The sequence below is a fragment of the Tamandua tetradactyla genome, chromosome X (genome assembly GCF_023851605.1).
Source record: "Tamandua tetradactyla isolate mTamTet1 chromosome X, mTamTet1.pri, whole genome shotgun sequence".
In the NCBI taxonomy this organism is placed as follows: domain Eukaryota; kingdom Metazoa; phylum Chordata; class Mammalia; order Pilosa; family Myrmecophagidae; genus Tamandua; species Tamandua tetradactyla.
The window spans coordinates 116,474,247-116,498,346 of record NC_135353.1 but is presented as its reverse complement, the minus strand read 5'-3'; the positions used below and the strand labels follow the sequence as shown (position 1 = coordinate 116,498,346).

Below are 24,100 nucleotides of genomic sequence, written 5' to 3'. Positions count from 1 at the left end.
ATGGTCCAGCTCCCAAAACCATACCTGCAGAGTTAAGTGACATGTCTGAATAACTAATACATAATTTATTATGTTTTGCCCATCATTGTTCCTGAGATAGTGTAAACTTCCTGGGGACAACATCTTTGTTCTGTACACTGCTGTATCCCAAACATCCAGAGCTCTGACCGACACTTAAAAAGCACTCAAGAAAGCCATGCTGGTTCACGAAATGGGTCTGGCTCCCCCACAAAACCATGAGAGAGAGCCCAAGGGCAAGGACTCTAGTCTTTGGAAATCCATCATCCGGGCCACTGGCTGAATCTTGCTAGGCACCCCTGAGTTTGAATTAATCAATCAATCAACTCCCAGACCTTGGTCATTAAGTATCACTGTTAGAGTTATTATTTTCTCTGCACTCCACCTGAACTGTGACTTCATAATTTTATTTAAATAAAAAACATCATTTGAAAAAATATATAATTAGAACAAAATACAGCCAAAACAAAATAAGACTGAAATTGTTAAAAAATAAAGTTCAGATTGGGTATAAGTAATAGTAAAATTTGTATAATTCTTATGTACACAATATATCTTCTCTCATTTGATCACCACAGTTCTTTAAAGAATATATTGTTAGTTCTAGTGCCACAAATGAAAATACTGAAACTCAGAGAAGTTAGGTGACTTTCTCGGAGTACCCAGCTACTATAAGGGAGGACCAGGACCAGATGAAGTGCAGTATCTGCAGTCCTCAGCTGTGTGGTTCCCTGGTGCTTCCCCCCCCACCTGCCTGCCCCCTTCCTTCCCCCTCATTCCTTCTCCCATTTTCCTGCTGATCCAGAGCTCCTTGGTTTTCAGTCCATTCCACCTGCCCCTGCCCCAAGATCCTCTGGCCCAATGCTTATACATCCAACAGCAAGGCCTACTGGAAGAGAGGAAAATGCATAATTTTAAGTCTTTCTGAGAATATAAAACAATTGCTATTCGCACCTTCCTGAGGGCTACTAAATAGTGAGCATTCTGAAAGGGCTCCTTGTTGCATCCGGTTTCTAGGAGTAAGAATGCAGACAGGGGTCCCTGGGCAAGATGGATATTTTCCAATTTGGGCAAAGGGTGGGGGCAGGGGCCTGGAGGCTGTAGAGGCTGTTGGAGAGCCAGAGAAAGAGGCAGCATGAGTTATTGGTCTACAGGGAATTTAGGAGATGGGGGGGGGGGGCACATGATGGACTCACGGTGAGCACCCAGTAGAAGGCCTTTACAATGTAACTAGAGGGAGATGTGGTAAATTGTAGGGATCCATAGAATGCTGGAGTCATCTTGCAAACTGAAGCTGTGACAGCAGTTTTCCCTTCAGGGTCACAAAAATCCTTGCTCTGTTCTCAGAAGCTGAGTAATCAGGAGGAATCTTGAGGCAGGGGTGATTTAAGCAGAGATTAGGTCCAAGGAATAGTGGATCTGCGGCTGGTAACTGAAGCCAAAAACAGAATGGGCAGTGAGAGGATGAGGTAAGGGAACTACTGTTTACTGGCACCCACCCTCCAAATTGTCATGTAATTTACATGTATTGTTCCATGAAATCTTCACGACCAATCTGTAAGGTAGATGTTGATGTTACAACATGTGCCAGATGAGAAACTAAGTCCAGAGCTCAGGGTCACACACAACAAAAATGGCAGAGCCCAGAATTTTATTCCTTGGGGTAGTTTGTGCCTCAAAGGATAAGTATATAGGAATAGCTGGATTCTAGACTGGGAATGTGTGTCTGATGAAGGCTTTCCCTCTCCCCCTCCACCCCCCACCGCCACAGCAGCGAGCAGTGTAGTTCCCTGGAGAGACATCACAGAACTGACCTGGTACAACTCCAGGGTCCTTAGAACTCTTCCAATCATGGTCCAAACCTCAGTTCCCAAACGAGGTGAAGCTGAAGCAAACCATGTGCATGAGGGGACCACAGAACAGACCCCTGTCCCCACCATTATTCTTCAATCAAGCTCAGAGCAGAGTGACAGTTAAGACCAATAAATGGTCACTTTGAAGAATCATCTTCTGTACTAGAATCTTCTGGGAAGCCTCAGATCCCAGGGAAAAGGCTGGCTTAGCTCGGACATGATCATGTGTCAGAGCAGCCTTGGCGGCTTTTGGATTCCCTGAGGTCACATTGTGCAGTTGAGGATAAGCACTTAATCTTTCTGAGCCTCAGTTCCATAAAGATGGATCTCATTTACTGCCAGGGGTCTTGTCGGGGGATGGACTGTCTTCAATATCAGAAACTTTTTTTTAATCCATTCCAGTGTATATACAAAAAATGCATATATCTGTATTCACAAACTTAAACGACACCAAAAAATATGCAAGTAATCCTCATATTAGGAATTATTTCCTTGTCTTTGAAAATATACCTATGAGCTTTGGAAAGATCTTGCCAAGGAAGCATGATTATTGGCAGCAACTACGGGAAATGAGGGATTAGGCAACACATCATCTTGACTACCATATCCACCAGTTCTCTCCTCCTTCTTTAAACCTGTAATTTTCATTTTATTTGCCTTTCACTGGCACCTGCCAAGAAAGAGAAGCTAGACCATTCGTATATGTCAAGATGCTTTTAAAAGAAAGTTGTTCTGATAAGATAAGTCAGTGCTTTCAATCACCTTCAGAGAATGCATTAAGCCTTTCTCCAGCAATTAAATCACAGCTTGGAGCAGTGGGGACAACCAAATCAATAGGCCGAGTCCTCAATCTTACAGGTTGTTCATATGAAACTATCCCCACAAACGATAGGCTAAGCCTACTTAAAATTAGGCCTAAGAGTCACCTCCAGAGAACCTCTTTTGTTGCTCAGATGTGGACTCTCTCTCAGCTGACACAGCGAGCAAACTCACTGCCCTCCCCCTCTCTATGTGGGACATGACTCCCAGGGGTGTGGATCTTCCTGGCAACGTGGGACAGAAATCCTAGAATGAGCTGAGACTCAGCATCAAGGGACTGAGAAAACCTTCTCAACCAAAAGGGAAGAGAGAAATGAGACAAAATAAAGTATCAGTGGCTAAGAGATTTCAAATAGAGTCAAGAGGTTATCCTGGCAGTTATTCTTATGCATTATACATATCCCCTTTTTAGTTTAAGGTGTATTACAGAGGCTAGAGGGAAGTGCCTGAAACTGTAGAGCAGTGTTCCAGTAGCCATGTTTCTTGAAGACGATTGTATAATGATATAGCTTTCCAAATGTGACTGTGTGATTGTGAAAACCTTGTGTCTGATGCTCCTTTTATCTACAGTATTGACAGATAAGTAAAAAATATGGATTAAAAATAAATAAATAATAGGGGGAACAGATGTTAAAATAAATTGGGTAGAGGGAAATACAAGTGGTCAATGAGAGGGAGGGATAAGGGGTATGGTATGTATGAGTTTCTTCTTTTTTCTGTTTATTTCTTTTTCTGGAGTGATGCAAATGTTCTAAGAAATGATCATGGTGATGAATATACAACTATGTATATTGTATATTCATCATATTCATTCATATACTGTCAGCCACTGATTGCACACCAAGTATGGAATGTTCGTATGTTAAGAATGTTTGTGTTTGTATGTTGTTTGGTTTTATCTATAAAAATTTTTTTAAAAATCACAGCTTGGAATTTTCTCCAGTGGTAAAGCTATCACATTACAGTACTACTGACTGTATTTACTATGATTTTTTGAGCACTTACTGTGTGCAAATGGGCTAAGTGGCTCACACTTGTGATCTCATTTAATCCACACAGACCACAACGCAGTATGTTCTCCTGAGCCCACAGAATGACAAAGGAAGTGCATGTTGGAACTAACTCCACTTCATAGATAAGGAAATGAAAAACTAAGAGTGGGACCCCTTCTGGAGCAAGCCATCCTCTCAGCCTCTCTGTTTCCTCTCTGTAAAATCGGAACTAGAATATCCTGTATGTTTTGAAGATTTACTAGGACAGCACTTGGGAAGGTGCCCAATCCAGTTCCTGGCACACATGTGCTCAAAGAATGTCTAGACTAACACTGGTAATGAAGATTAGGGGGCTCTGTATCCACCATCTACTATGAAACACAAGCCTACGATGATAGCTGATTTCATCAATGAACTGTGCAACTGCACTTACTGTACAAGAGCGATGGGAAATGCTTTCATATTGTCACTCATCAAAATATTGCAATGTGGACCTAGCTCTAAGAATACCGCAGGTTTGAAAACTGACATTTGGACCCTGACATGTCACACATGGCACAGAAGAGTCTGAATAGTGTTCCTTCATTTCATGAAAATCTAACCTTTCTGTGTCTCAGTTTCCAAATCTATTTTTAACAAGCATCATAAAATCTTCATGGTCAGGTTGATAAGATACTGGAAACAGGATTTTGAAGCACATAGAAGCCATGCCTACCCCACAGCGGGCACTCCATGTTCTACGGCCACTGGTTCTTGAATCATACCTTGCAGCCTTCTGAAAACTGGTAGAGGGTGGTGGGATATCCTTCCCTCCAGCAAAGACGATGTCAGTCTGAAAGAGAAAATGGTTTACTCGGTAAGCCATGGTTTGTGTGTTTACAGGCCTGACACCACAGGATCAGTCCCCACAGAGAGGGGACGGGCTTCCCATAGTCAACAGGGAGCTCCACAAACTTCACAGGGTCCTGACACGAAGATGATAAAGCAAACACAAGTGTCTAGTTTTCCTCAAAATGCAGAGTCAGCAAAAAGGGGAAGAGAGAAATGAGACAAAATAAAGTGTCAATGGCTGAGATTCCAAACAGAGTCGAGAGGTTATCCTGGAGGTTATTCTTACACATTAAATAGATATCACCTTGTTAGTCAAGATGTAATGGAGAGGCTGGAGGGAACTGCCTGAACGTGTAGAGCTGTGTTCCAGTAGCTGTGTTTCTTGATGATGATTGTATAATGATATAGCTTTCACAATGTGACTCTGTGAATGTGAAAACCTTGTGTCTGATGCTCCTTTTATCTACCATATCAACAAAAGAGTAGAACATATGGAATAAAAATAAATAATAGTGGGAACAAATGTTAAAATAAATTTAGTTTGAAATGCTAGTGGTAAATGAAAGCGAGGGGTAAGGGGTATGGTATGTACAACTTTTTTTTCTCTACTATCGTTTTATTTCTTTTTTGTTGTCTTTTTATTTCTTTTTCTAAATCGATACAAATGTTCTAAGAAGAATATGCAACTATGTGATGATATTAAGAATTACTGATTATATATGTAGAATGGAATGATATCTTATTGTTTTGTTTGTTGTTAATTTTTTTTAATTAATAAAAAAAAAGAGGACTCCAAAAAAAAAAAAACAGAAACAGGTGCTCACCCCAGTCTTGGGGTTTGTTCATATGAAACTTAACCCCACAAAGGATAGGTCAAGTCTACTTAAAATTTAAGCCTAAGAGACACCCCCAAGAGAGCCTCTTTTGTTGCTCAGATGTGGCCTCTCTCTCCAGCCAACACAACGAGCAGTCTCACCACCCTACCCCTCTCTGCGTGGGACATGACTCCCAGGGGTGTGGATCTTCCTGGCAACATGGGACAGAGATCTTGGAATGAGCGGAGACTCAGCATCAAGGGATTGAGAAAAACCCTAGAATGAACTGAGAATTAACATCAAGGGATTGAGAGAACCTTCTTGACCAAAAGGGGGAAGAATGAAATGAGACAAAGGGTGAATGGCTGAGAGATTCCAAACAGAGTCAAGAGGTTATCCTGGAGGTTATTCTTACGCATTAAGTAGCTATCACCTTGTTATTCAAGATGTAATGGAGAGGCTGGAGGGAACTGCCTGAAAATGTAGAGCTGTGTTCCAGTAGCCATGTTTCTTGAGGATGATTGTATAATGATACAGCTGTCACAATGTGACTGTGTGATTGTGAAAACCTTGTGTCTGATGCTCCTTTTATCTACCTTGTCAACAAACGAGTAGAACATATGGAATAAAAATAAATAATAGGGGGAACAAATGCTAAAATAAATTTAGTTTAAATGCTAGTGATCAATGAAAGCAAGGGGTAAGGGGTATGGTAGGTATAATCTTTTTTTTTTTCTCTCTTTCCTATGTTCATTTTATTTCTTTTTCTATTGTCTTTTTATTTCTTTTTCTGAATTAATGCAAATGTTCTAAGAAATGATGAATATGCAACTAAGTGATGATATTGTGAATTACTGATTATGTATGTTGTTTTATTTTGTTTCTTTATTTTTTTAATTAATACATAAATTTAAAAAAAAAGAATAACCTCCAGGATAACTTCTCAATTCTGTTTGAAATCTCAGTTACTGAGACCTTATTTGGTTTCATTTCTCTATTCCCCCCTTTGATCAAGAAGCTTTTCTCAATCCCTTGATGCTGGGTTCCGGTTCATCCCGGGATTTCTGTTCCAGATTGCCAGGGAGATATACACCCCTGGGAGTCATGTCCCATGTAGGGGGGAGGGCAGTGAGTTCACTTGCTGAGTTGGCTTAAAGAGAAAGACTACATCTGAGCCACAAAAGTTCTCTGGGGGTGACTCTTTTTCCTAATTTTAAGCAGGCTTAGCCTATTCTCTGCAGGAATAAGTTTCATAGGGGCAAACCCCAAGATTGAGGGCTCAGCCTATTGATTTGGTTGTCCCCACTGCTTGGGAGAATGTCAGAAATTCTCCATATGGGAAAGTTTAATATTTCCTCCTTCCTCCCCAGTCCCCAAAGGTACTTTGTACATACTTCTTTATTCACTGTCCAAATCTCTCTGGGATGTATCAGGGCATCACGTTAACCTGGACAAACGAACAAAATCTCATACCCTATTCAAGATTCCATGTACTGACAGTGTTCAACTAAACTGACATAAGTTAAATTAGGTAATGCACTACCCAAAATATAAATTTTGCACCAAATAAACATCTCTCCCTTTGGCCTCACATAGAAGTTTTAAATATGGACGATATCATCCTTTACGTTGTATTCTGCTCTACCTTAGTCCTATCCAGATCAGCTTCGTTCATATCTCTCCTCGAAGTCTGACCCCTTTCTCAACTTTTTAAACAGTTCCTGTATAGGGTACTGCTGACTTTCATAGCTTCAGAGCTCTAACTCTGAGTCTCAGATGCACATAAATATCCTAGGTTTTTTATGTTCCCCTAGGTTTTGGGGAATAACCAGGCTACATACAAATAGCTCAGCATCTCAGAATGACTGTGGGGGAGGGTGGAGAGAATAATGCGGAGTGAGTACCAGTGGGTATAGTGTTTCTTTTGAGGGTAGTGAAAATTTTCTAATATTTAAATTGTGGCAATGGTTGCACCAGTCTATGAATATACTAAAAACCACTTAACTGTAAACTTTAAATTGGTAAATTTTATCTTTTGTGAATTCTATCTCAACAAAGCTGTTAAAAAAGAAAAAAACAATCATTTTTTTCTGTTGTAATTCATCACAACAACAGAATAAAAAAATGAGCAACTCAATAAATACATAAAATGCATTTGATAAAATTCGACATCCATTGATGGTAAGAACTCAGGACTCTGGGAATAGAAAAGGACAGCCTTAAACTGATGAATGACATTGACAGAAGAAAAAAGCAAATAAAGCTAAAATCATCTTTATCTGTTGTGCCTGTTTGAATCTGTGGCATACCACAGAAAAGCCATGTCCTTTAATCCTCATTCAGTATTGCTGGGTGTGAGCTTTTTGATTATCTATGGAGATGTGATTCAAGGTGGGGTTGCTTACTGGGGCCCTTTAAGAGGGAACCATTTTGGAAAAAGCTTGAGAGCCCACTCAGCCTTTGGAGATGAAGAAAGGAAATGCCCTAGGGGAGTTTCATGAAACAAGAAGCTTAGAGAGAAAGCTAGCAGAAGTTGCTATGTTTGCCATGTGCCTTTCCAGTTGAGAGAGAAACCCTGAATATTATCAGCCTTCTTGAACCAAGTTGCCTTAGATTGGACATTTCTATAGCCCTGCGTTAATATTGGGCATTTTCACAGCCTTAGAACTGTAAATGTGCAACTTAATAAATTCCCCTTTTTAAAGTCATTCTGTTTCCAGTATATTGCATTCCAGCAGCTTGCAAACTAGAACCTCTGTGAAAGAATTCTTTCCCTTTAAAATTGGGTACAAGGCAAATATATGTACTTCTGCCACTTCTATTCAAAATGTGGCTGTCCTCGCCAATAAAATAAGACAAGAAAAGAGAAATAAGTGAGAGACTTTATCCATAGATGACCTAAAGTGAATCAGTAAAAAGACTGTATGAAAAGCTACCTGAACTATAAATAGGTTTAGCAAAATAACATGATACAAGATCAGCAAGAAAAATCAATTCTATTTCTATAACAGCAACAAACAATTGATCACTGGAGTTAAAAATGCAATATCACTTACTATGGCACCCAAAAACCATGAAATACTTAGTGGTAAATTTAACAAAACAAGTGCAAGACCTGTACACATATACCTACAAAATATCACTGAGAGAAATTAAAGTAGACTTAACTAAATGAATAGATATACTACATCAATGGATTGGAAGAGTCATGATTGTGAATATGTCAAGTGCTCCAAAATTATTTATACATTTGATGTAACACTAATTAAAATGCATGAAGCCTTTTTTTTTTTGGTAGAAATTTACAAGCTGACTCTAAATGTGATACAGAAAAGCAAAGGAAGTAAAATAGTTTATATGTGCCAATTTGAATCTTTTGTGTGCCCCAGAAAAGCCAAGTTCTTTCATCTTCATTCAATTTCGTTGGGTGGGAGCTTTTTGATTTGTTTCCATGGAGATGTAACCCACCCAATTATGAGTAGTAACTTTTGATTAGATAGTTTCCATGGAGATATGTCTCCACCCATTCAAGGTGGGGTTTGCTTACTGGAGCCCTTTAAGAGGGAACCACTTTGGAAAAAGCTTGAGAGCCCACACAGCCAGAGATCTTCGGAGGAGAAGAAGGAAAATGCCCCTGGGGGAGCCTCATGAAACAAGAAGCCAGTAGAGAAAGCTAGCAGACTTCGCCATGCGCCCTTCCATTTGAGAGAGAAACCCCAAACTTCATTTGAGTGAAGTTTTTTGAGTGAAGGTAACCTCTTGTTGGTACCTTAAGTTGGACATTTTCATAGCCTTGCCTTAACTAGGACATTTTCATGGCCTTAGAACTATACACTTGCAACTTAATAAATTCTCCTTTTTAAAAGCCGTTCTGTTTCTGGTATATCACATTTCAGCAGCTTGCAAACTAGAACACTATAACATACACAAATGTAATACATTTGTCAATAACAGTACAAAGTAAGCAATTGAAAGTAAAGCTATATTGGGCAAAGTAAATGACTCCAGATGGTAACTCAAATCCACAGAAAGAAAAAGAGAGAACAAAAAATGATAAAACAGAAGGTTATTATAATAAAAGCTATAAATACATACTTCCTCTCCTGTCCACTCTTAGCTGCTTTAAAAGATATAAAATTATATAAATTAGTAATTATAGCAATGTATTATTGAGTTTGTTACACTTATAGATGTAATATGTATAGCAATAATACCACAACAAGGGGGAAATTGGAATAGAACTATACGGGATTAATATTACCGTATCTCATTGGAATGAAGTTATTATGAATTTAAAACTGAAGTATTCTTTTTATTACTTGCTAATTTTTTAATACATTTCACTATTATCTTTGGGTTAGTTATATCTATCATATATGTATAGTGTAAGTATGATACAGTGGGAATAAAGACTATTGTGATTAAAAATTTTTAATTAATGTTTAGAGAGAGAACATTTATGTAAACTTTTCAAAAGGCTGTTTAAACAAGATGAGCGAACATAATTTTGGTTCAGGCTGTATTTCTTTATATATCCACTTACCAAAGATTCAGCATTTAATGTGGAAGCTCAAGCAGCTAGATACAATTTCTTTTTCTTTTTTTTAAAGTCTCGGGTAACTTTTTTCACACACACAAAAATTTTTTTTTGCTGTTTTTCATTGTGAAATACAACATATACAAAGAAACAATAATTTTCCAAGTACATTTTAACAAGTAGTTATAGAACAGATTTTAAAGTTTGGTATGGGTTACAGAACCACGATTTTTTGTTTTTTCTTATAGCTGCTCCAAGACACTGGAGACCAATAGAAATATCAATATAATGATTCAGCAGTCATATTCAATTGTTAAATCCTATCTTCTCCGTTATACTCCTCCTTCTCTTTAAATAACATATATACATAAAAGCAATAAATTGCAAAGTACATTGCAATAGTTAGCTGTAGAACAGATTTTAGAGTTTGGTATGGGTTACAATTCCAAAATTTTTGGTTTTTATTTCTAGCTGCTCTAAGGTACTAGAGGCTAAAAGAAATATCAGTATGACTCAGTACTCATACTCATTTGTTAAACCTGACCTCCTCTGTATAACTCCACTATCACCTTTGATCTTTTTCCCACTCTTTAGGGGTATTTGGGCTATTCCCATTCTAACTTTTTCATGTTGGAAGGGGCTGTTGATATATGGGATAGGGGGTTGGAACTAGTTGATATTCTGGAAGGGCTGGTCCCTCTGTTTTTTCTGGACTTATCTGGTCCAGGGACCCATCTGGAGGTTGTAGGTTTTGAAGAGTTACACTAGTACATGGAACCTTGGTTGAATCTTATATAATGCCCTATGTATTCTTTAGGATTGGCAGGAATGGTTTTAGTTGAATTTGGCAAGCTGTGATAGGTAGCAATGTCTAACTGAAATTTGTGTAAGAGTGACCTCCAGTGTAGCCTCTCGACTCTATTTGAACTCTCTCAGCCACTCATACCTTATTTGTTACACTTCTTTTCCCCTTTTTTGTCAGGATGGTATTGTTGATCCCACAGTGCAAGGGTCAGGCTCATACTTGGGTCCTCTCCCACGCTGCCAGAGAGACTTTCATTCCTGGATGTCATGTCCCACATAGAGGGTAGGGCAATGGTTTCACTGCAGAGTTGGTAAAGCTGAAACATTTTAAGATGTATATGGTAAGCCCAAGAGAAACCATCAAGGAAGTAACTAAAAATATATATAGTGATAAAATCATTACAAAATTTCAAATGATAACTTAAAATATTCATTTAATGCAAGGGAAAGCAGTAAAGGAGGAACAAAGGAATAAAAAGACATGACACACATAGAAAATTAAAGTAAAATGGCAGACATAAATCCAACTATATCAATAATAACATTACTTATAAATGAATTAAACAATAAAATCAAAAGGCAGAGATCTGCAGACTGGGTAGCACATCCAGATCCAACTATATGCTGTCTACTGGAGATAGTTTAGATTCAAGGATACAAATAGATTGAAAATAAAAGGATGGAAAATGTTCCTAATTAATAATGAACGCTTCCATCTTATGATGGTTAAGTTCATATGTCCACTTGGCCAGCTTATGGGGTCCAGTTGTTTGGTCAAGTAAGCACTGACCTGATTATTACTGTAAGGATAGTTCATGGATTTAAACCATCAGTAAGTTGATTGTTTCTATGGCTGATTAAATGTACAATCAACTAAGCAAACTGCCCTCACAAAAAGAGAAGTCTCATTCAATCAGATGAAGGCCTTAAAAAAGTGATGAAAATTTCCTAATTTGCAGCCTGCCCTACAGAATTTGGACTTGCCCATCACCACAGTCATATGAGCATAATAAATCTCATAACATTTACATTTTACATAAAGCCCATCAATTAATTTTCCCTGGAAAACCCTGACTAATATACACCTTAAGAAACTAGAAAAAGAAGAGCAAAATAAATCCAAAGCAAACAATATGAGGGAAATAATAAAGACTGGAGCAGAAATCCATTAAGACTGAAAACTGAAAAATAGAGAAAATCAGTCAAACCAAAAGCTGGCTCATTGAAAAGATTAACAAAATTGATAAATTTCTACCCAGACTGACCAAAAAAAGAGAGAGAAATCAATAAAACAGAAGACACAAATTATCAACATTTGTAATGAAATGGGGTACAGTCCCTACAGAAATTAAAAGAATATTAAGAGAATGCTGTGAATAATCCTACACACATTCATTAGATGAAATGGAACAATTTCTTGACAGACACAAACTACTGAAGTTCACCTAAAAATAAACAAATACCCTGAATAGATACATATCTAATAGAAAATCAAATTGTAGTTGAAAAAATTCAAAAAAGAACTCTCCAGGCCCAGATGGCTTCATTAGAAAATCCTACCAGACATTTAAAAAGATATCACAACAATTCTACACGATCTCTTAAAAAAAAAATAGAAGAGCAGTAACTCCTCTCAAATCACTTTATCAGATACCTAAAGACAGTACAAGAAAAGCAAACAATGGTCCAATTTCCAACATGAATATAGATAAAGAAAATCTCAACAAAATATTAGCAAATCAAATCTAATAATATATAAAGTGAATAATACTCCACGACTAAATGAGGTTGATCCAGGGAATGCAAAGCTACTTCAATATCTGAAAACCTATCAGTGCAATCCACCGTATTAACATATTAAAGAAAAAAATCACATGATCATATCAATTGATGCTGAAAAAAGATCTGACAAAATTCACCATCTATGATTTCAAAAAAAAGTTCCACAAACCAGGAGTAGAAGGGAACTTTCTTAACCTGAAATAGAGCATCTATAAAAAAACTACTTCTTACATCATACTTAATGGAGAAAAACTATATTCTTTCTCTATAAGACCAGGAACAAGGCAAAAATGTCCATTCTCAACCCTACTATTCAACTTTGTACTAAGTCCTAGGCAGTCTAATAAGACAAGAAAAAGAAATAAATGGTTTACCAAAGGAAGGAGAAAATAAAATTGCTCCAGGTCAGAGATGACATGATTATCGACATAGAAAATCTCGTGGACTATGTAAAGAAATTTCCTAGAACTAATAAGTAAGTTTAGCAATGTTACAGAATAGAAGTTTAACATGCAAAAATCAAGCATATTTCAATATACTAGCAATGGACAGTCGGAAACGCAAAATTTATAAAGTCCCCCCCCCCCCCCAAAAAAAAACCTAATAGAACACGTGCAGGATCTCTATGATGAAAACTATAAGAAGCTGATGAAAGAAATAAAAGACGTAAATAAATGGAGAGATATACTGTGCTCATGGGTTAATAGACTCAACATAGTTAAGATGTCAACTGTCCCCAAGTTGATCTATAGTTAGTGCAATTCCAATCAAAATCCCAGCAGGATTTTTTTGTAGACACAGACTGATTCTAAAATTTATGTGGAAAGGCAAAGGAACTAGAAGAGCCAAAATTTTTCGAAGAAGAGCAAAACTGGAGAACTGCCAATTTTAAGAATTACCGTATTCTGATACATGCTACAACATGGAAGAACTTTGAAAGTATTACGCCGAGTTAAATAATCCAGACAAGAAAAGGAAAACATTGTATAGTTCCCCTTACATGAAATATCTGGAATAATAAAATTCATAGAGACTCTATGAATTCTAATCAGAAAAGAGATTAGAGTTACAAGGGGCTGGAGGGAAAGGGAATGAGAAGCTATTGCTCAATAGGTACAAAGATTCTATTTTGAGTGATGAAAAAGTTCAGGTATTATGGGTGGTAATATTAGCACAACATTATCAATGTATTTAATGCCATGGAATTGCACACTTAAATTTTATTTAAAAATGTAGAGTTGAGAGGCTATTCTGGAGGCTATTCTTAAAAGCTTCAGCTAGATACTGCTATTTACAATGGTTTGCCAACCCCCAACCAAAACCATCCCTGTCGATTCGCATCCATCAGACCTTCCCGAAGCTGCACAGACCCAACCAAGCTTGCCATGCCGGAGAACGTGGCTCCCTGGAGCGGGGCGCCTGCTGGGGCTGCAGCAGCCAGGGGAAGGGCGCCTATCAGGACTACGATAAACTGGCCCAAGTACGCTTTAGCAACATTTCCACGGCCAAAGCTGTGGCTGATGTTATTAAAACAAGTCTTGGACCAAAAGGAATGGATAAAATGATTCAAGATGGGAAAGGTGATGTGACCATTACAAATAATGGTGCCACAATTCTGAAACAAATGCAAGTTTTACATCCAGCAGCCAGAATGCTGGTGTTGCTGTCTCAGGCTCAAGATACAGAAGCAGGAGATGGTACCACATCAGTTGTCATCATTGCTGGCTCTCTCTTAGATTCCTGTACCAAGCTTCTTCAGAAAGGGATTCATCAAGGCATCATTTTGGAGTCATTCCAGAAGGCTTTGGAAAAGGGTATTGAGATCTTGACTGACATGTCTCGACCTGTGGAACTGAGTGACAGAGAAATTTTTTTTATTAATTTAGAAACATTTCTAAATTAATTTCTAAACATTAGATAACATTTAGAAATCATTCCATTCTACATATACAATCAGTAATTCTTAATATCACATAGTTGCATATTCATCATTTCTTAGTACATTTGCATCGATTTATAAAAAGAAATAAAAAGGCAACAGAAAAAGAAATAAAACGATAATAGAAAAAAAAACCCAAAAAACTATACGTACCATACCCCTTACCCCTCGCCTTCACCTACCACCGTTTCAAACTGAATTTATTTTAATATCTGTTCCCCCTGTTATTTATTTTTATTCCATATGTTCTACTCTTCTGTTGATACAGTAACTAAAAAGAGCATCAGACATAAGTGACAGAGAAATTTTGTTAAATAGTGCAACCACTTCATTGAACTCAAAGGTTGTCTCTCAGTATTCAAGTCTCCTTTCTCCAATAAGTGTAAATACAGTGATGAAAAGTGATTGACCAGCCACAGCTTCTAGTGTAGATCTTCAAGATATTAAAATAGTTAAGAAACTTGGTGGAACAACTGACAACTTTGAATTGGTGGAAGGGCTGGTTCTTACCCAAAAAGTGGCAAATTCTGGCAAAACTAGAGTTGAAAAGGCTAAAATTGGGCTTATTCAATTTTGCTTATCTGCTCAAAAAACAGACATGGAGAACCAAATAGTAGTTTCTGATTATGCCCAGATGGACCGAGTACTGTGAGAAGAGATATCCTATATTTTAAATTTAGTAAAGCAAATTAAAAAAAACAGGCTGTAATGTTCTCATACAGAAGTCTATTCTCAGGGATGCGCTTGGTGATCTTGCATTACATTTCCTCAATAAAATGATGATTACGGTGGTTAAAGATATTGAAAGAGAAGACACTGAATTCATTTGTACGACAATTGGAACCAAGCCAGTTGCTCAAATTGACCAATTCACTACTGACATGCTGGGTTCTGCTGAGCCAGCAGAGGAAGTCAATTTAAATGGTTCTGGCAAACTGCTCAAGGTTGTGCAAGCCCTGGAAAAACTGTTACAATTGTTCCTGGTTCTAACAAATTAGTGATTGAAGAAGTTGAGTGCTACATTCATGATACCCTATGTGTTGTTCACTGTTTAGTGAAGAAGACAGCTCTTATTGCAGGAGGTGGTTGTCTAGAAATACAGTTGGCGCTGCGGTTAACTGAACATTCACGAACTTTGAGTGGTATGGAATCCTACTGCGTTTGGGCTTTTGCAGATGCTATGGAGGTCATTCCATCTACACTAGCTGAAAATGCAGGCCTGAATCCCATTTCTACAGTAACAGAACTAAGAAACCAGCATGCTCAAGGAGAAAAAACTACAGTTATTAATGTATGAAGGGTGGAATCTCCAACATTTTGGAGGAACTGGCGTCCAGCCTCTGTTGGTATCAGTCAGTGCCCTGACCCTAGCAACTGTAACTGTCCGGGGCATTCTGAAGATTGGCAATGTGGTGAACACTTGATAATTTGGATAAACTTGCTGACTGGCCACTGATGGTACAGCTGGAGTGGAAGAAGGTGATCTTGATGTTCCTTACTATTTTAAAGATTGCTTCCTCTGTGAATTCCTGGACTTGGGCTTCCAGTTGATATTTGGTTTTGGAATTGTATTGACACATTTAATGAAAATATTAAATATTTGTTTTCAAAAGGCAAAAACAAAACAAAACATTCCTGCCAACCCTGAAGAACACGGAGGGCTCTATCCGAGATTCCACAAAGGTTCCATGAACTTTGATTATTTTCCAGAAACCTACAACTTCCAGTGGGTTCCTAGGCCAGATAAGTCCTGAAATCCAGAGGGGCCAGCCTCTCCGGAACATCAACTAGTTCCATCCCCCTAGCCCATATTACCAATAGTCTTTCCCAACAAGAAAAGTTCAGAATGGGCATAGTCCAAATACCCCTAAAAATTGGGAAAATGATCAAAGGAGAAGGTGGAGTTATAACAGAAGATAGGATTTAACAAATGAGTAATGACTGCTTCATCATTATATTGATATTTCTTTTAGTCGCCAGTGTCTTGGAGCAGCTACAAGGGAAAACCTAAAATTGTGGAACTGTAATCCATACCAAACTCTGAAATCTGTTCTATAACTAATTGTTGTGCTGGTTTTGAAATGTATTGCTATTTTACCTAAGTTATTTTTCACAATAAAAGGACCTACACTCACCCTGCACCACAGACATCAGGACAGGTAGTGGAAGGGTTGTGGGATGTAGGTAGGTGGCAGAGCCAGGTGGAGGGCTGAGGGCTGAGGACAGAGAAAGCAGGGGACACAGTACGATTAAGGTACTGGGCCTAGTAACAAGGAGGAGGAGAGAGAGGAAGATCAGGACAATCCCCCTGCAAAGGACGGTGCTCAGGGCTGGAGAGAGCACAAGGCCCTCTGGGCCTCAGTTTCCTCATTTATAATTTATAGAGGTGGGGTTGTTGGGAGAAAGACCCGATTCATGTGAAATGATCAGCCAGTGTCTGACACGTAGATAGTATTGTTATTGCTACGATGACAGGAATCACTCTATGTTAACTGGCTGGTGATGTGTTATTCTCTCCCATGGCATGGGGACCTCACTCCCTTCGCCGGCCCAGTGTGGGGACAATCACAGTCACCACAAAGGCCTGGGGGTGTGTGCTAGGCTGAATAATGGCCTCCCAGAAATGTCCACATTCTAATCCTTAGAACTTATAAATATGTTAACTTATGAGGCTAAGGGGTCTTTGAAGATGTGATTACTTTAAGGGTGGTGATATGGGGAGCATATGACATATGACCTAGGTGAGCCCACTGCAATCACAAGGGTTCTTTTCCTGAAAGAAGGCAGGAGGGTCACAGTCAGATGGATTTAAGGTCAGGAAGACTTGACCAGCTATTGCTGGCTTTGAGGATGGAAGGTGTCATAAGCCAAAGAACATCAGCAGCCCCTATAAACTGGAAAAGGCAAGGAGCGGATCTCCCCTAGAGCCTCCAGAAGGAACACAGTCCTGCCGACACCTTGATTTTAGTTCAGAGAAAACCCACGTCAGATTCCTGACCTTCAGAACTGTAAGGCAATAAATTTGCAATGTTTTAAGCCACTAAATTTGTTGTAAATGTGTCCATCGGCAACAGGAAATGAACACAACAATCCTCTCCCTTCCCTTCCCCTCCTGGGCCCCCACTTCTGTCAGAAATGTGCATTCCCACATCCCCACCACGATAGTGGTCTGAGGTGATGAGGTGGTGGCCTGTCCCCTCTGTCAGCATCAGAGACAGGGGGAGACTGAGGAGGGTGCAGGTCCCCTGAGGACGGTGCATTAGGACTCAGAGCCTCTCGGGAGGCAGGCAGGGAAGGTGCCTGGGGAGCAAACGCCTGCACGTTGCACACTGTTACAATGCACACACCTGAAGATGGGGAGGGCCGACGTGGCTGACAGTGATTGCAAGAGTCGTAGAGAGGGGTGATCACAGCTGACGTTGACTCAATGCTTGTCCTTTGCCAGTTTTGCTCTGGGTGACCGAACTGTTATCTCATTAGCTATCACCATAACCCTGTGAGGAGGGAACGTTCTGACGCCTGATGACAGATGAGCAAAGGGAGACCCAGAGAGCTTAAGTAACTTGCCCATCGGGTGACATGATGGTAATTTAGTTTGGGAATGGACTCACTCCACAGCTCCTGTTCTTGCCTGCCCTGCTACACTGCCTCAACTACTAGATCAATCAAATGTGGCCACGGGTGAGCATCATTACATATTTATTTTTTTCTGAGGCCCACAACTATCCTGCCTGGTGAATATTAGTCCCTGTCTTACAAATGAGGAAACTGAGGCTGGGAGAAGACATGACTTCCTTGAGGTCACACAGCTGAAAAATGAAAGAGCCAGCATTTGAACCAAGGTCAGCTTGCTCCAAACCACATTTGCTTTCACCACTGCATTCCATGGCCTCAGAGAAATTAAACATTTCATAGTGATACTGTTCCTTGAAAAATCATGTGCAATACGAGAATGAATGTGGGCACTGCAAGGAAATAAGGACCTCAAATACTTGCAACACAGCAGAGGAAATGCTGGGACCATTGGAGATTATGGCAAGGGGCAGGGCATGGAGGGCAAGGTTTAGAGAAACTCATATTCTATCAACTGAGAGCTGGTGGATGAAGATGGTGAATCTCATTCAGACAATACAAAAAATACATCTAAGTGACACCTAGAGAGAGAATATTACGGGGGGGGGGGAGGATAAGGTTTATTAAATTTTAATGTTTTAAAGCCCATAAGACTGATAGCTTAATTAGTGGATTTTTATTAAATAGTCTCCTTTTCCAAAGAAATTCAATTCTAAAACATAAAATATCATCCAAAGCATCGTGGTCATCCCTCACTATCTCAAAGGTCATGCTCCCACAAGCACATTTTCTCTAAAATAAATAAATAATCTTTTTCCATATATTTTTTTTATTTTGAAATTATGTCAGTCTTACAAAAAGAGTTGCAAAGACCTTTTTGTTTTTCCTCATCCATTTGAGGGTAAATTACAAATATCATGCCCTGTCACTCCTACAATCAAGGACAGTCTCCTACAGAACCACAATACCACCACCTGAGTCTAGAATTTACCGTTGATACATTACTGTCATTTGATCCTCAAACTCATTAAATGTTGCTTATCTCCCCAATAATATATCTTATATATAGTCCAAGGTGCCAGTCCAGAATCACACATTATATTTAGTTATCATTTCTCTAGTGTCATTCAATTTGGAACTGTTTACCTGTCTTTCCTTGACTTACATGGTCTTGGCACTTTTAGAAATTATAGGCCAGTTATTTTGTACAATAGCCCCTCAGTTTGGGTTTGTTCCATGCTTCCTTGTTATTAGGTTCAGGTTATGCATCTCTGGCAAGAATTTCACGAGTGATGATCTCTCCTCATTGTTTCCTATCATGTAGTGCATATGGGTGTAGACCTATCGTGGGTGGGACATTTTGATTAGAATATTTCAGTTGAGGTGTGCTCCAACTGGGTTTAATCTTCTTACCAAAGTTCTTTATAAGAGATGAAATCCAGAGAAACACACAGAGAAGTCGACAGAAAAGAAAAAGAAACTGAGAAAGAAGGACACACAGAAGCAGACATGGAAACAGAGAAGAAGCCACTGAAGCCAGAAGCTGAAAGGAACGAAACCTGGGAGAGAAGGGAGACCAGCTGTCGCCCAGTGCCTTGAGGAGTGCAATAGTAGGCAGTCTTCAGGGAGAAAGCATCGCCTGTTGCCTTAATTTGGACATTTTCATGGCCTCGGAACTGAAAACTTGTAAGTTAATAAATCCCCAATGTAAAACACAAACCATTTCTAGTATATTGCATTTCAGCAACTTCAGCAAACTAAAACAACATGGGCGCACTCTTCACCATCTCTGGGCTCTGATGCCCCAAGTTAGGACACACGTCCATGCTGTGTTCTGCGTCACCTAATGGTTTTAGGACTGAATTGCTTAGAAACAAAAGGGAAGGGAAGGGAAAGGGAAAACATGAACATTTCTTAAAAGTATCAATTTATCAAGGTGAATTGGGCAAATCCAAGCAATATTATGAAGCTAATGTGTTTTTTCTCACTGTACCCAGCTTCCCCTTTCTGTCTCTCTCTCCCACACCCCAATTCTTTCGTCATTCTAAAGTTCTGTCCTCCATCAAAAGTATAAAATGTTTTGATGGCCATGGTTCACAATTGTAATTTATGCTGTATACTGGCTGTTTGGCTGACATTGATGCTGTCCTCCCTCCAGCTGAGACTCTCAAGCCCTCTGTCACTCATAATGGAGTAGAAGGTTACATGCCTATTATAAGAATTACAGGTGTGAGCATGACAGGAGGCTCACTTCTCTGAGCCTCAGGTCCCTGATCTATAAAATGGGGATAACTTCATCTCCCTCACAAGTAGTGGGAGAAAAACAGATAGTAACACCAGACATCTTTTCATGAGTGCTATGTACCAAACCCTGTAATGAAGGATTCATCAGTTCCACCGGACTCCTTGATAGTCCAAGAAATAACTAAGTGGGTTCCCCTCATGATGGTTAGTTTTACTTGTCAACTTGGCTAGGCTATAGTACCCAGTTATCTCACCAAACAGGAATCTAGGTGCTGCTGTGAACGTCTTTTGTAGATGTGGTTAACCTGTACAATCAGCTGACTTTAAGAAAAGGAGATTACCTTCCATAATATGGGTGGGCCACATCTAATCAGTTGAAGTAAAACTGAGGTTTCCTGGAGAAGGAATTTTGCCTTAAAACAGCAGCATCCTATGTGATGATATTGTGAATTGCTGAGTGTATGTGTTGGGAATGTTTGTTTCTTGTAATTTTTTTTAATTAATAAAAAATTAAAAAAATTAAAAAATAAAAAAAAACAACCCAGCAGGATCAACTCCTGCTGGCCTAGCCTACCTATTTCACACCTTCCGGCCCCCACAATCGCATAAACCAAACCATAAAATTAATCTCTTCATTTACATACATATATCTCCTATTGGATTCTGTTTCTCTGGAGAACCCTAACTGATACAACCCTCTCAGGTTCCTTCTCCCTGGAATGCTCTTCTCACAGTAATTGCATAGCCTGCTCTCATTTTCTCCAGATCTCTACATACTTACTGATTAACTTTACCAGGCCAGGGACTTTGTTGGTATTGTTCTCTATTGTATCTCCATCACCTAGAACAGGAATCAGGCACTTCAGGTGCTCAGAAAATTCTTGTTGAAGGATGACCTGGAGCAAGGACTTTATACACATTGTTAAAACTCACAGATATACTCCAATATGGGCACTGGCTCCGTTTTATTGATTATGAGTTATTCTGAGCCTCAAGGCAACAAGTGACTTTCCCAAAGTCACAAAACCAAGACTTGGGGGCTCCAAGCTTTGAATCTGTGTCTGCCAGGCTCTAAAGCCCACAGTTTCTAGACAGATACCTTACAACCTAAGAGGTAAGAGAATTCACTCCCCAGACACAGAACCCTACCCAGCTCAGGTACCTAGGAACACCAAAGTTCACTGAACTTTGGCCACAAACTTCAAAAATCCCTGTACAAGCAGCTCACAACTTGAGACACAGTCCCCGAGCAGCACAGAGACCACACACACCGTGACAGAGACCTCCCAAACAGACCAAGGTCCTAATCCTTGGAAAGCAAATTAAAACTGCTCAGATAAAAATCTTGTGACGGACACCCCCTTTATCCAGTGTATGGGCAGATGAGTGTTCTAGTTTGCTGGCTGCTGGAATGCAATATACCAGAAACAGAATGGCTTTTAAAAAGGAGAATTTAATAAGTTGCTAGTTTACAGTTTTAAGGCCATGAAAATGTCCAAAACCAAGTCTATAAAATGTCTGATCTAAGGCATCCAGGGAAAGATACCTTGTCCAAGAAGGCCGATGAAGTTCAGGGTTTCTCTCTCCACTGGAAAGGCACATGGTGAACATGGCGGTGTCTACTAGTTTGCTCTCCAGGCCTCTTGCTTCATGAAGCTCCTCCAGGGACGTTTTCCTTCTTTACCTCCGAAGGTTGCTGGCTGGTAGACTCTGTGGTTCTCTCGTCATTGTCTGGTTCTGAGGCTCTCTCCTCATTCTCAAAAGAGGAACTCTCTCCAAAATGTCTCCTCTTTTATAGGATTCCAGTAAACTAATCAAGACCCACATAGAATGGGTGGAGACATGTCTCCATCTAACCAAGTTTAATACCCACAATTGATTGAGTCACATCTCGGTGGAGATGACCTAATCAAGTTTCCAACCTGCAATACTGAATAGGGATTAGAAGAAACCATTGCTCCCACAAGATTGATTAGGATTAAAACGTGACTTTTCTAGGGCACATAAACCCTTTCAAACCGGCACAATAAGAAAAAAAAAAAGACATATATGAAAACAAATAGGCTGGGAATATGGGGGGGAACCTACATAAACTACGGACAATAGTTAATACTACTATTTTAATAATCTTTCATTAATTGTAACAAATGTAACTACTATTTAAAACAAAAAGAGTCAAACACAAAAAATGCCATCATCAATTGTAACAAATTTTCCTCTCCAATGCAAGTGTTGGTGGTGGGGAGGTGTATGGGAATCCTGTATTTTATGTGTGATTGTTTCCTTTTGGGGGTAGTGGTGATGCATGGTTCAGGAATCGAACCCGGGTCTCTACCACTGAACTACCCTGGCACTGTCCGGCATGATTGTTGTTTAAACCCAAAATCTCTGTGGTAAAATTTTTTTAACAAACTGCTCAGCGAGCTCACATCCGGGACACAGACACCCCAACCACTCAGACATCTTCCAACAGAAACTCCCAAACAGAAATTCAGATGTTAAAATAACTCAAAAACCTCACATAACCTTACAATAAAGTCCCTCAGGCAAATGAGAGAACCCACACCCAGAACAAAGACCCCTCAACAATTCAGATACTTAACACCTTAAGACAGACTGCCCCCTCCACAAGCAACCTGGGCCTTCACAACTTGGGACCCAGAACCACAAACAGGTCAGAAACTTCACACCCAGGGGTGCGGACCCCTACATAGGGATCTGATACCCAGGGACACAAATGTCTAAAAAAAAAAAAAAACACAGAAAATACCCAGATACACACACACACACACACACACACACACACGCACGCACGCACACACAAAGCCTAAAAAGACTGCAGGCAATGCACACAAAACCCCAATCAGGTAAAATGTTTTAGAACCCGGGAAGCAATCCCTGAAACAACTCAGAGTCCTCACACCTTGTGGCCTCACACCTCCCCTCATATTCCCAGCCTATTTGTTTTCATACATGTTTTTTTTTTTTTGCTTATTGTGCCGGTTTGAAAGGGTTTATGTGCCCTAGGAAAGTCATGTTTTAATCCTAATCAATCGATCCTAATCAATCCTACTCCAAACAGTATCTGAGATGTCATACCCAGCGAGACACATCCCCCAAATCCCTTACACGCTTTAATTCCCAAGCAGAGATTTTAAAGAAGTTCAGAGACTGCTCCCTGCACATTAACTGAATGCAACTGTAGAAATGATGGTGTGATGCCAAAAGCACCTAGCTGGGCTTGTGACAGTTATGGGTAAAGAGAACTGAGAGCGCACATGAAAATAGCCCCCGGCATCCCGCGTATTGAGACTCTGGCCACAAACAAGTGATGAACCTTGCCACTGACTGGGGTGCACCTTCAGCCTTTTGGGGCAGTTAGTTGGTGAGTAGTCCAACTCAGTGAAAGAACTGCCCTAGTCTGAAAAGCCCCCGTTCCTCCGCACTTCCCTCCCCCCCCCACCCCCGCCATACCCGGTTGCCTGGGATCCCGCTCTGCAACCATCAAGTCGGCTCGGAACAGGCGGCCAATGGGAACCAGTACACCGAGCCGACTAGAAGAGGGGTATGTTCATCCGGAGCCACACTGCGCCCCGGAAGGGCTTACTCCGGCAATTTCGTGGCGACAAATCACCGCCCAAGATGGACCTTACCTCTCGCCATCCACATCTCAGAGCCAATCGCTTGCCCCGTTGCTATCCCCAGCTGGATCTGACTGTAGCTATGAAGGGGCGGAGTTGGAAAAACGAAAATGTTGGTTGCAGCGTTAGACTAGCTGTCCATTCCGGCTCGAAGGAGTCAAAAGAACAGAGTGGTAGAAGTGGAGAGGGTTGATGTCCTGCGCGGGTTTAAGGAGGCCCTTAATGTTCACACCACATACACACAATGTATTT

General features: G+C 39.9%; 1 long non-coding RNA gene and 1 pseudogene across 4 annotated transcripts; one reads left to right on the top strand and one right to left on the bottom strand.

Annotated features, from left to right (window-relative positions):
- Positions 1-409: 409 nt before the first annotated feature.
- Positions 410-23,815, bottom strand: LOC143671165 (uncharacterized). 4 transcript variants are annotated; one of them, XR_013169500.1, is made up of 6 exons: positions 23,682-23,815; positions 14,153-14,303; positions 10,812-10,986; positions 4,398-4,514; positions 1,215-1,450; positions 410-907 (listed from the first exon to the last, which is right to left on the bottom strand). It is a non-coding gene; the product is annotated as an uncharacterized LOC143671165 (long non-coding RNA). The 4 variants fall into 4 exon arrangements; XR_013169501.1 differs by adding an exon at positions 1,833-1,903 and having other exon boundaries at positions 410-1,450; positions 4,447-4,514; XR_013169498.1 differs by having other exon boundaries at positions 410-1,450.
- Positions 13,837-15,814, top strand: LOC143671164 (T-complex protein 1 subunit delta-like; annotated as a pseudogene).
- Positions 23,816-24,100: the final 285 nt, after the last annotated feature.